The sequence below is a fragment of the Pseudophryne corroboree genome, chromosome 5 (assembly GCF_028390025.1).
Source record: "Pseudophryne corroboree isolate aPseCor3 chromosome 5, aPseCor3.hap2, whole genome shotgun sequence".
Lineage (NCBI taxonomy): Eukaryota > Metazoa > Chordata > Amphibia > Anura > Myobatrachidae > Pseudophryne > Pseudophryne corroboree.
In genome coordinates, this window is record NC_086448.1 from 40,133,466 (window position 1) to 40,147,697 (window position 14,232).

General features: G+C 46.0%; 1 long non-coding RNA gene across 1 annotated transcript in view; it reads left to right on the forward strand.

The window, feature by feature from the left end:
* Positions 1-14,232, forward strand: part of LOC134928762 (uncharacterized) — a 155,270-nt gene that overhangs the window by 140,247 nt on the left and 791 nt on the right. The window contains exon 2 of the long non-coding RNA XR_010177989.1: positions 13,910-14,005. This is a non-coding gene — a long non-coding RNA (uncharacterized LOC134928762). The remainder of the gene's footprint in view (positions 1-13,909; positions 14,006-14,232) is intronic.

A 14,232-nucleotide genomic window follows, 5' to 3' on the forward strand; every position in this document is an offset into this window, starting at 1 on the left:
AGGCAGAGAAGGGAACACATACACCGACTGGTACACCCACGATGTTACCAGAGCGTCCACAGCTATCGCCTGAGGGTCCCTTGACCTGGCGCAATATCTTTGTAGCTTTTTGTTGAGGCGGGACGCCATCCTGTCTACCTGTGGCCTTTCCCCACGGTGTACAATCATTTGGAAGACTTCTGGATGAAGTCCCCACTCTCTCGGGTGGAGGTCGTGTCTGCTGAGAAAGTCTGCTTCTCAGTTGTCCACTCCGGGAATGAACACTGCTGACAGTGCTAACACATGATTTTCCGCCCATCGGAGAATCCTTGTGGCTTCTGCCATCGCCATCCTGCTTCTTGTGCCGCCCTGTCGGTTTACATGAGCGACCGCCGTGATGTTGTCTGACTGGATCAGCACCGGCCGGTGTTGAAGCAGGGGTCTAGCCTGACTTAGGGCATTGTAAATGGCCCATAGTTCCAGAACATTTATGTGTAGGGAAGTCTCCTGACTTTTCCATAGGCCTTGGAAGTTTCTTCCCTGTGTGACTGCCCCCCAGCCTGGAAGGCTGGCATCCGTGGTCACCAGGACCCAGTCCTGTATGCCGAATCTGCGGCCCCCTAGAAGATGAGCACTCTGCAGTCACCACCACAGCGACACCCTGGCCCTTGGAGACAGGGTTATCCGCCGATGCATCTGAGGATGCGACCCGGACCACTTGTCCAACAGATCCCACTGGAAGATCCTAGCATGGGACTTGGCGAATGGAAATTCTTCGTAAGAAGCTACCATCTTTCCCAAGGCTTGCGTGCATAGATGCACCGATACCTGTATTTGTATTAGGAGGTCTCCGTCTAGAGACGCCAACTCCTTGGACTTCTTCTCCGGGAGAAACCCTTTTTATCCTGTTCTGTGTCCAGAACCATACCCAGGAACAGTAGACGCGTCGTAGGAACCAGCTGCGACTTTGGAATATTCAGAATCCAGCCGTGCTGTTGTAGCACTTCCCGAGATAGTGCTACTCCGACGAACAACTGCTCCCTGGACCTCGCCTTTATAAGGAGATCGTCCAAGTACGGGATAAGTACTTCGGCCATTACCTTGGTAAATACCCTCGGTGCCGGGGACAGACCAACGGCAACGTCTGGAATTGGTAATGACAATCCTGTACCACAATTTTGAGGTACACCTGGTGACGAGGGTAAATAGGGACATGCAGGTAAGTATCCTTGATGTCCAGTGATACCCTGGAATTTTCCAGGCTTGCAATAATCGCCCTGAGCGATTCCACTTTGAACTTGAACCTTCGTATATAAGTGTTCAAGGATTTCAATTTTAGAATGGGTCTCACCGAACCGTCTGGTTTCGGTACCACAACATTTTGGAATAGTAACCCTGGCCTTGTTGAAGGAGGGGTACCTTGATTTCACCTGCTGGAAGAACAGCTTGTGAATTGCTGCCAGTACTACCTTTCTCCGAGGGCAGCAGGCAAGGCTGATGTGAGGCAACGGCGAGGGGGAGTCGTCTCGAACTCCAGCCTGTATCCCTGTGATACTACTTGCAGAACCTAGGGATCCACCTGTGGGCAAGCCCACTGATCCCTGCAGTTCCCGAGACGCGCCCCCACCGCACCTGTCTCCACCTGTGGAGCCCCAGCGTCATGCGGTGGACTCAGAGGAAGCGAGGGAAGATGATTTGATCCTGGAACTGGCTGACTGGTGCAGCTTTTTCCCTCTTCCCTTGTCTCTGTGCAGAAAGGAAGCGCCTTTGACCCGCTTGCTTTTCTGAAGCCGAAAGGACTATATCTGAAAATACGGTGCTTTCTTAGGCTTTTGTGAGGAAACCTGAGGTAAAAAATTTTCTTCCCAGCTGTTGCTGGGGATACGAGGTCCCAGAGACCATCCCCAAACAATTCCTCACCCTTATAAGGCAGAATCTCCATGTGCCTTTTAAATGCAGCATCACCTGTCCACTGCCGGGTTTCTACTACCCTCCTGGCAGAATGGACATTGCATTAATTCTGGATGCCAGCCGGCAAATATCCCTCTGTGCATCCTTTATATATAAGACAACGTCTTAAATATGCTCAATGTTAGCAAAATATTATCCCTGTCTTAGCGTATTAATATTATCTGACAGGGTGTCAGACCACGCTGCAGCAGCACTATTTATGCTGAGGCAATTGCAGGTTTCAGTATATAACCTGAGTGTGTAAATACAGACTTCAGGATCGCCTCCTGCTTTTTATCAGCAGGTTCCTTCAAGGTGGCCGTATCCTAAGACGGCAGTGCCACCTTTTGACAAACGAGTGAGCGCCTTATCCACCCTAAGGGATATCTCCCAACGTGACCTATCCTCTGGCGGGAAAGGGTACGCCATCAGTAACTTTTTAGAAATTACCAGTTTCTTATCGGGGGAAACCACGCTTATTTACACACTTCATTCATTCATCTGATGGGGGAACAGAACAGTGGCTGTTTTTTCTCTCCAAAAATAAAACCCCTTTTATGTGGTACTTGGGTTCATGTCAGAAAATGCGTAACACATTTTTTCATTGCCGAGATCATGTAACGGATGTTCCTAGTGGATTGTGTATATGTCTCAAAATAAAAAACCTAAATATACTTTCTTTCTAGGTGCTCAGGAGAGCCCCTAGTGTGCATCCAGCTCGGCCGGGCACAAGAATCTAACTGAGGTCTGGAGGAGGGTCTTAGTGGGAATAGCCAGTGCACACCAGGTAGTCCTAAAGCTTTCTTTAGTTGTGCCCAGTCTCCTGCGGAGCCGCTAATCCCCATGGTCCTTACGGAGTCCCCAGCATCCACTACGGACTACGAGAAATAGATTGACACCATGCTCTCTAGACCTTCTGTTAGGTCGTTAATGAAAATATTGAACAATAGCGGTCCTAATACTGAGCCTTGCGGCACACCACTTAGCACTTGAGTCCAAGTTGAAAAAGATCCATTAACCACAACGCGCTGCTTCCTATTATCTAACCAGTTTTTGACCCAAGTGCATATTGTGCTTCCTAGCCCTGATTCTTGTAGCTTGTAGATAAGTCTCATGTGTGGTACAGTATCGAATGCTTTGGCAAAGTCTAAAAAGATTACATCCATGTCTTTACCCTGATCTAGGTTTGCGCTTACTGTTTCATAAAAGCCAAGTAAGTTTGTTTGACAGGATCTGTCCTTCATAAACCCATGTTGATTCCTTTTAATGACCTTATTGGTTTCAAGGAACTTCTGAATACTATCTCTTAGAATACCTTCCAATACTTTCCCCACTATAGATGTAAGACTAACTGGTCTATAATTACCTGGTTCAGCTTTACTTCCCTTTTTGAATATAGGCACTACTTCCGCTATACGCCAGTCTTTGGGAACCATACCTGATATAACTGAATCCTCAAAGATCAAAGATAGCGGTTTTGCCAGTTCAGAGTGAAGCTCCATTAGAACCCTTGGATGAATACCATCGGGCCCTGGTGATTTATTAATCTTTAAATGTTTTAATCGGTCACAGACTACTTCCTCGCTTAAATAAGTACCTATCAGTGTGATATTCTCATTATTGAGATTGTGTGTCAGTCCCTGAATTGGGTCCTCTCTAGTGAATACTGTTGAAAAAAACTAATTTAGTGTGTTCACTATGTCATTATCATTTTTGCTTAAGACTACCAACTTGTCTTTTAAAGGGCCTATACTCTCCTTCTTTAATCTCTTGCTATTAATGTATTTAAAGAATTTTTTGGGATTCGCTTTGCTTTCCTTTGCTACTAGTTTTTCAGTTTCTACTTTAGCCGCTCTTATTTCCTTTTTGCAATTTTTGTTTCATTCCTTATAGTGCTGAAATGACTCTGCTTCCCCGTCAGATTTGTATTTTTTAAATGCTCGCCTTTTCTTGCCCATAAGTTCCTTAATATTTTTGTTAAGCCACATCGGTTTATGATTTTTATTCCCTTTTTTGCTACTCATAGGAATATATTTAAGTGTATTTTTAGCTAGCAGGAATTTTAGTACCTCCCATTTCTCCGTAGTATTTTTTCCTAAAAACAAACCTTCCCATTCAATATCCCTGAAAAATACCCTCATCTTTTCAAAATTTGCTTTGCTAAAGTTTAAAGTCCTAGTTGAGCCAGTATAGGGCTGTTTGTAGAAACTGATATTGAATGTGACCATATTGTGGTCGCTGTTTCCTATGGGTTCCCCTACTATAATACCTGATACCAAATCCCCATTGTTTGTTAATACCAGGTCTAAGATTGCATTGTACCTAGTTGGTTCCTCAATTAGTTGGACTAAGTAGTTATCATTTAGTGTGTTTAAAAACATTTTGCCCCTAGCAGTATCACATGAATCGTTTTTCCAGTTTATCTCTGGATAGTTAAAATCTCCCATCACTACTATGTCTCCTACTCCTGCTGCTCTTTCAATTTGCTTTAGTAACAATTCATCATCAGATGCGTTGATACCAGGAGGCCTATAGCATACACCCAATACTAACTTTTTTATTCCTTTTTCCCCGCATGCAATTTCTACCCATAATGTCTCAACAGTGTCTACAGTCCCCTCCTGAATATCTTCCCATATATTAGGTTTTAAAAACGGCTTTACGTACAGACACACCCCTCCACCCTTTTTATTTAGTCTGTCTCTCCTAAACAGTATATAGCCCTCTAGATTGACTGTCCAATCATGAGATTCATCCCACCAAGTTTCAGTAATGCCTATAATATCATACTGTTTGCTTGCTGCAAGTATTTCTAGTTCACCCTTTTTACCAGAAATGCTTCTGGCGTTTACATACATACAACTAAGATAAGTATTTTCCCTTGCGTTAGGGACATCTTTCACCTTATGTGGCAAGGATGACCTGTAATCGTCATTGGTTAGTGCTTTGGTAAAATCCCTTTTAGTACCCATGTTAGTAACCTTACCGCCTGCTCTTACCCTCCCCCCAACTTCTCCCCCATTTCGTTTACTACCGCCATCCCCACTATTCTCACTGCATGACCCGTAGTTTCTAGCTAAACCCTCCCCCCAGGCTCCTAGTTTAAAATCTCCTCCAACCTTCTAACCATCCTTCCCCCCAGCACCGCTGCCTACTCCTCAGTCAGGTGCAATCCGTCACGACAAAAGAGATGGCGCCTGACTGAGAAGTCCGCCCAGTGTTCCAGGAACACAAACCCCTCTTTCCTGCACCAATCCCTAAGCCACACATTTACCTCCCTAATCTCCCTCTGCCTCCCTGGACTAGCGCGTGGCACGGGTAATAATTCAGAGAATATTACCTTAGATGTCCTTGCCTTCAGTTTCTTTCCTAAGTCCCTATAGTCTTTCTTAAGGACATCCCACCTTCCGCTAACTTTGTCATTGGTGCCAACGTGCACCAAGACCGCCGGGTCTTTGCCAGCCCCTCCCAACAATCTATCTACCCGGTCCGCGATGTGCCGTACCAAAGCACCCGGGAGACAACAGACTGTACGGCGATCACGGTCCCGGTAGCAGATTGCCCTAGCTGCCTTCCTGATGATAGAATCCCCTACCTCCACCATCTGACTAGGTACCTCTCTATCTTTTATCCCAGCAGCACCAGAGGGACCGCACCTCTGGATGCTAGAGGGAGCAGTCTCCTCCGGCACCGTCATTTCTTCACTATCATCCTCCGATTCCTCGTCCAATCGGGCAAATTTGTTCGGGTTTGATAGTTCGGAGATGTCGTGCCTCCCCCTCTTTTTCTTCCTTCTAACTGTGACCCAACTGGCTACCTGATCATCATCCTCTTCTACCAGTGACCCCTTCCGCAACTCCTCCACCGTTCTGTCTAAACTACGCTCGAGATTGTGAATCTCCCTCAGTCGCGTAACGGATTGCTCTAGATCAGTTTGCCTGGGCTTCCAGGGCAACCGTTCGCACACACCTCGTGCAGATGTATTCACACTGGGCCGGTAGCTCCAGGTGTGCATACATCTTGCACGACATGCACTGAGTGAGGTCCTTAATCACAGCCCCTCCCATATTGTTTGTAAGGTCTAACTCCCTGTTACACTCAAAGAAAAAGCGGCAAAAATAAAAAATAGAAGACAAGCAATCTCACTTATACAATAATTAAGCTGGCTTATACTTATCTATCTTTGTGCGGTTCTTGGTCCTTCACTTTTATGCAGCCGTAGTACTCTCTCCTGCGGCACCTATACTCCACTTAGCAGTTGCAGTTGTTCCAGCTCACTGCTCCTCCTTTTCACTCGGCTTCCAGCTCCTGCTAAGAAAAAAAAAATGCCCCTCACACCCGCACAATCACAGCCCCTCTGCTACTCCAAGTAAGAGACCCTCTCACTCCCTCACAAGGTCAGCCCCTTGCAGCCTCACCAGAAGTTTAATGGTTCTGCAAATGTGTGTTCCTGATTGTGTATTATAAAACTCACCTTTTTCTGTATTCTAAGTCTAACTCACCTTTTTGCTGTTTACAACTCACACTTAGAAATCCCAGCAGCACTTGGATGAGACCAGCCCCACAGAGCAGGCTCCAAGAGTCTAGTCACTGCTTATATAGGCTCAGCCAGCTGCTTCAATCAGCCCCTCCCCCTCCTGATTACTCCTGATTACTCACACCTGAGTTAACCCCTCTGGCTTTTCACCTCACACTTTATTTGTTTTTTTATTTTTTTCCCTCCAAAAAAAAAAAAAAAAAAACCCAGTACAGATATATTAAAACAAAAAGAAACAGTATAGATACAAACAATCAGAATTAGATTACTTTCTCTCACAAAATTACTATCCCTATATGGATAGACAGAGATTAATCAGAGTTCACCTTTTTGCTGTTTACAACTCACACTTAGAAATCCCAGCAGCACTTGGAAGAGACCAGCCCCACACAGCAGGCTCCAAGAGTCTAGTCACTGCTTATATAGGCTCAGCCAGCTGCTTCAATCAGCCCCTCCCCCTCCTGATTACTCCTGATTACTCACACCTGAGTTAACCCCTCTGGCTTTTCACCTCACACTTTATTTGTTTTTTTATTTTTTTCCCTCCAAAAAAAAAACAAATAAAAAAAAAACCAGTACAGATATATTAAAACAAAAAGAAACAGTATAGATACAAACAATCAGAATCAGATTACTTTCTCTCACAAAATTACTATCCCTATATGGATAGACAGAGATTAATCAGAGTTCACCTTTTTGCTGTTTACAACTCACACTTAGAAATCCCAGCAGCACTTGGAAGAGACCAGCCCCACAGACTTGGAAGAGACCAGCCCCACAGAGTACGTCGCGCGTGCGCACTGCGCGCCATACGCATGCGCAGAAGTGCCAATTTTTTGCCTGATCGCTGCCCTGCGAATAACGGCAGCTAGCGATCAACTCGGAATGACCACATAATTTTTTTAAGACAGAGACCACATCCTTAAACGAAAGTACAGCTATATTTCCAGGAAATGTTCATCATCCTTTAATCAGGAATGCGATCACTATTCAAAAGAACCAGACAGACTACAGTGTATCAGGGACGTGCATTCAGGGGAGGCAGGGGAGGCAGTGCCTCCCTTGTCATTAATGATTAAAATAATACAAAGAAGATACTTACAACACATATTCTGTCATAAGTATCTTCTTTAGCCTTTATATTATTTTAATCATTATCTTTCACACAAAAAAAGAGTTTTAAAGGGTTTCGGAGGCACCGCTCTCGGTGCCTCCCGCTGTTAGTGTGAAAGGGCCAGAAGAGGGGGGCGGGGCCAAGCATTGGGCAGAAAAAACCCATTGAAAAAAGCCCTGTAAGCAGCACCTAGTACAAGTGCCGCTTTGACAGGGGCGTGCTTTCAGCCCATATGAAAGCACGGCCCTGTAACTTAGTCAGGTTCTGATTGGTCAGTGGTCGATTCGGGGAGAGGGGAACCAAGGTACATACCCCCCTGTCATCTAGTAAATATGTGGCAGTCCCTGCCCACCCATCCCCCAGCCCATCCCGCAGCCTGTCCCCCTGCACAGTGACAGACCCGGTAGAGGGGGATGCCGCTGGACGGGGAACAGCACAGGGAGAGTTCTCTGTGCGCGGGCACAGCCAGAGAGCGTACCTTGAGCCGACTTCCACCTCAGTCCCCCTGTGACACCGCCGCAGGGCATACGTGGGTGAGTAGGGCGCCGCATAGAGGAGGGCATCCTGACATGCTAAAGTACCTTGTCTAACCCTCTGGGTAGTTGCCTGCCGGAGACGCACACAGCGTAAGTGCCATTTGCGCTGGTGTCCGGCACCGCACCGCTTCACAGTAAAGGGAAGAAATGGCAGATAAACTACAGCTCCCAGCAACACTTGCAAGTGTTGCTGGGAGCTGTAGTTTATCTACTGTTTCATCCCTGTACTGTGAAGCGGTGCGGTGTAAGACACCAGCGCCAATGGCACTTACGCTGTGTGCGTCTCCAGCAGGCAACTACCCAGACGGTTTCCAGCCCTGTAAGTGATCAGACAATTCTGTTTCTTGTATATATGTATTGTGGCAGGAGAGGTACTTTGCCACCTGTAAGCTAAACACAGGGTCCTGGGGGTAGGTGGGAAGTGTGAATGGACCAGGATCCAATCCATTTGGCCCAGACCAGGTCTTATAGGCTTCTTAGCCCAAGAAGCTGCTTCATCAACCAGCACCTGGGTGCTGGGTTTAAAGCAGAGTCTCTCCCATGAGTCAGGGCTCCTGAAGGCAGTTAGTGTCCAGGTGATAGGCCTGCTAGGGACAGTGGGATCCGGAGGGCTGGGTCACTAGTGTCAGGATGCCGGGACCTGAAGGGTTTCTTATTAAGTAAGAGGCAGTGAGGCAGGGCCTAACCTCCCTGGTAGTTTATACTAGAGACAGTGATTTTTGTTTTATGTATATCTTTGTTTTTGAGCTACCTGAATAAAATGTATTTGTTGTTTTTGCACAAGTCTGGAGTCGGTCACTGGTGGAATTTTTGTAGAGCACATTCTAGCTAGAATCCTGTTACAGTATCCATTCTCTTTCATTCGTGGAGCAGGATAAAATTCACTGCAATAAGTATCACTCAGCTCTGAAGAGAAGTGAAGATACTTATCTCCTGTAATCCTATTTGGAAGATGAGCTTATATCATAGCATCATACTTACCCCGTTTGCTACTCAAGGCCTAATTTGTTGGTATAATAAAACTGTATTATTGCTAATAATATATTCATGGCTCCTGTGGGGTCCTTTTTGTCAGGACGAAATGGGAGTTTTTAAGGAACTCATATTAATAATATTAATATAATAATTATAATTAATACATTTATAATTATAAGTCATATTAATGTGTAAATGACACTACAATTGTGGGCATAATGTGTGAGCAGCGCAGGCGGAAGTACTCTGGAGGCACCAAAGTATAAATTCGCTTACCAAAACATTTGACCTCGGGCCTGCCCTGCACCGCTGCCACTGCCACTCTCTGGCATACTTCACCAGACTCCGGTATGAATGCAGTCCGGCTAGAGTGGGAGGAGGGGCAACAATCCCAGCTCCTCTCCTCTTCTCTCAATCTTCCTCCAACCCCGGATTCCTGTTCAGGGCTTCAGGCTGCTCTTTGCCACTGGGGATCCGACGTCACAAAGTAAGGGCCACGCTGCAGTTCTAGGCCCAGGACAAGTGCTATAAATGTCATTCACTGCCTCTCCCCAATACCCTTTACTTCTTTCTGTCACACTCTCACCCACTGCTATTGCTGTTACCCTTTCCCTGGCATCACTCTCTGCCACCCGCTGCTGTCACCCTCTCCCTGGCGTCACTCTCTGCCACCCGCTGCTGTCACCCTCTCCCTGGCATCACTCTCTGCCACCTGCTGCTGTCACCCTTTCCCTGGTGTCACTCCCTGTCACCCGCTGCTGTTACCCTCTCCCTGGCGTCACTCCCTGTCACCCGCTGCTGTCACCCTCTCCCTGGCGTCACTCCCTGTCACCCGCTGCTGTCACCCTCTCCCTGGCGTCACTCCCTGTCACCCGCTGCTGTCACCCTCTCCCTTGCATCACTGCCAGTCCCCCGTTGCTGTCACTCTCTCCCTGGCGTCACACTCTTCCTGTCACTTTCTTGCTGGTGTTACCCTCTCCCTGGCATCACCATATCCCTATCACCCACTGCTGTCACCCTCTCCCTGTCATCCACTGCTGTCACTCTCTCCCTGGCGTCACACTCTTCTTGTCACCTTCTCGATGGTGTCACCCTCTCCCTGGCATCACCATATCCCTGTCACCCATTGCTGTCCCCCACTCCCTGCACCCACTGCTGTCACCCTCTCCCTGTCACCCACTGCTGTCACCCTCTCCCTGGCGTCACACTCTTCCTGTCACCTTCTTGCTGGTGTCACCCTCTCCCTGGCATCACCATCTCCCTGTCACCCACTGCTGTTACCCTCTCACTCACTGCTGTCATCTTCTACCTGGCGTCACCCTCTCACTATTTTGTTGTCCAGGACTTCCTTTAACTTAATAGTGCCACACCCACGGTGCTATTAAGTTAATGGAAGCCCTGGACAACAAAATTACATTCCTCCTCCCACTCCCTCTCCAGTCCCAAACACTAATATTTATTTTATATAAATGTACAATATATTATCCGCCTGCTCAGCACAAGTTTTATGGGCAGGCAGGCTGCGGGCACTGGCAGCGACGGTATTGGACTGAGATGCGGATTAGTGGCAGGGGGAAAGGGCTGTTAATGGTGGGCGATTTTGTAAGGCATTGGCGGGGGTGGTGGCCCTTAGTGGCGGTGGTAGCGGGCATCAGGGATGGCGGTGTCATTGGCAGGACTCGGTGGACATTATGGCTGCAGTGCCTCACCAGCCACTGACCTCACCGCACGCCACTGCAGTGTATATACAGTATAGAACAAATATTTGAGCTACTGCTGATACAAGAATATATGGCATAGATATAACATGTCCAAAAGGACTTAGAAATAGTTCTTTGATATGCTTGGGATCCAATTACTGTTGGAACTTGGATGCACTATGAATTATCATTGTCCCTGGAATATTGATCAAAAATAATCTTAGACTTCTGAATAATTCAATTTAAAATATTGAGCAAAATTATTTTTATATTACAGATGAGCGATCCGGTTTTGCTGAAATCTGAACACACCCACACTTTGGGATTCTGAGCCTAACCAAGTCCCAACTCAGGGGGTAATTGAGATCTGATCGTAGATGTGCTAAATTTTGCACATCTGCGATCACTTACTCTGACATGCCGGGGGTCGCCAAGCACAGGGCTAGTCCGCCCCGCATGTCAAGCCCTGCCCCCCCCCCCCCGCAAGGGTGCAAAAGCATCGCACGGTGGAGATTCTTTTGCACCTGGCGAGTAGCTCCCTGTCCGCACAGCTCCTGCGTGCTGACAGGCGGCTACCCATTGCGTCACAGGTTGCAACAGCTGCGTGTGACATCACGCAGCCACCGCAACTCGCTTCCGCAACTGTCCGGACACACCTGCATTGTCTGGACCGCGCTTCGCCAATGGTGTTCTAACGCCATTGGTACGCTCTCTCCTGCCCCGCGACTGCCTCTGCCTGTCAATCAGACAGAGCCAATTGCAACCCATAGATGTTGTTAGCATCTCACTGGGCTTCCAGGGTGCTCACGCAATCACCTATCAGCCCAGAAGGTTGGTCTGTAATTAGCCAACAGAAGTTTGTGGTCATCATTTATAAATACATCACCACCTCAGTCTGTTCCTCCACACTTTCCTTCATGTAATGAACATGACCCCTGCCCTGACTGACACTTTCCAAAAACTGGACAACTGACTGATCCCCCTAAAGCACCCTCATTCTATAAAACAATCTGTACTGCTGAGAACACTTTGATGTCATTATTGGGTTATGGAATAGGAGTCAGTACTGCCCCATGATTTAGTACACTCTCAATCCCCACATCAGTTGTCAAGAAATATTTTTATAAAATAAAACAATAATCAATTGAAATCACTAAAATGATGCTGTTACGTATTTACAATAGAGGGTCCTATCTCTGTTACAGATATGCATTGCTGCATAATATATGTTTGAACACATATATTATGCAGCAGAGTCTCTGGAGCTTTTCAGCAACCTGAGGACCACAAACAGCTTTGGAGTATTGCACACAATTGGATAATGCTATTCTGTATAAAAGCTGACAAACAATCTCTGGAATAATCATCATATTTTGGGGCTTTGCTGGCTCTTTAATACAGAACTGACAAATCACTGTAGACTAACCAATTTGAAACAGCTGTGGTAATCTGTTGGACCAATCACAAGCTGCAATCTCTTGGATGTAGGTTGTGATTGGTCTATCCGCGAATGCCACTTCCCACACAAATTTTCACCAAGGCTGTGAGAGCAGTGGGGGAACCTCCAGTGCTTTGGTGGTGGATCCCATGAGTACGTCTTTCCTGACACCTCCTGCTTAAAACCCAAAAAGTCAGAAGTATTGTGAGGCCCCACTTTCACGGTCTGTATTCATACTGAAAATCAAGATCAAGCGAGGTTTTGCCCTTCTGCTCTAAATTGATCTAAAAAAATAACGCCAGATAATAAAAAGTTCTATATTTTTTACCAGTGGGAATAGCCCTGTTGCGCCTGGATTCCGGCGTCGGTATCCTGACCGCTGCGATCCCGACAGCCTGCAAATTAAACAAATCCCCTAAGACAGTGCAGTCACAAGTAAACAGGAGCACAAGTCGTTCCATGCTGAACGTTACATTACGTAGATGATCTACGGGGCATAAACAATGCAAGCAGAATGTCTTTTGTGATGATTAGAGGACGGCCAGTAACAAATCACATTGTAAGGTTACACACAGGGCGCGGTGGAAAATAAAACTTGATGACATTTGGCAATTATTATAATGTAATCTATTATAGATATAATCAAACAATCATTTGAAGGTTCCTTTGTTTCACAGAAATAGATGTATTGACATTTCCCCGTGTGACAAAGAGTGCAATTTCAGTGATGGAGCAGACAATGCAAAAGGGTAAAGTGCTGACTCAGTACCTGCTATTATCATCCTCGATTTGCAGGAAACTTTAACTGTCTCGTTAACAAGAACTTGACAAGAAGGTGACCCCGGTCTTTTGGAAAGATGTCTTCTTGACAAGGGCTCAATTCATTACAGCAAGCACAAAAGATTTTCTGTAAGAAAAGAATGTACCTTAGGTTAATAGGTCAGAGAGGAAAAATTGTAATTTCAAAGTAGTTTATAAAGTATTTAGATGAACAGTGATAACATCGTTTTAAAGAAAAGTAACGTTTACTGCTTATACTAGTCCAATGCTATTTCTCCAGTCTGCAACAGTTTTAGCTGGTTCTTGCAGAGTTTTTCAACCAGTTCAAGTGCCCTGGACTTGAACCTTAGTCTTAGGGACCAACCAGATGAGGTCACCTGGTGGCTGTTGGTGGGACCATACTTTTGGCCAAAAATGATGCTAAGTACCTCAATGATGCTCTAATTTAGATTGCAGAGTTTAATATTATTCAGACAAGCAGTCCTTAGTACTATAGACACTGTACAGTACCAAGGTCTTGTAGTCTGAATAATAATCAACTCTGCAATCTAACTTAGAGCAAAATGGAGGTACTTAGCATCATTTTTGGCCAAAAATATGGTCCCACCAACTGCACCTGCATTTTTGTTCTGTGTGGAACTATAAGTCTCAGCATGATGAAATCTCTTGTCATGTTTGAAATTACGGTATGCAGTCCAATCGCCCCCCCAAGACTTGCACTCCAGTGCAATTTGAATCTTTAACAGATACGTGAGTACCTATAGTTGAATTTTGGGCTCTGTGGCCATGAGTGCCAAGCATGACCTTCACTTAAGCCCGAAATCACTATTTGGAAAAGATCTCGGTTCGGTGGGGCAACACACTCTCAGGACTGCTCTTCCATCATCTCTTTCTTTCTAGATCTCCTTCCTTCTAGATCTTCATGTCAGTGTCCTGTCTGAATACCAGGACCGTCTGTTACCTATAACGCCTGAAGGTTGAGATGCTCCATGCGAGGTAAGCGACAAGGCAACCCCTGCACCAAACCCTTACAGTTACACATATAAAGATTAACAATGTTTCCTACAAAATGCTCTTCATAAATTAATGTAATACAAACGTTACCTATAGGTACAGGGAGGTCTGTGTTATAATAAAGTCTCCTAAAAAAATAACTGATTTAATGATACCACTAAAAATACAATGCAAAGCTTTTCAAAACCACCGGTTAATATACCCCGGTA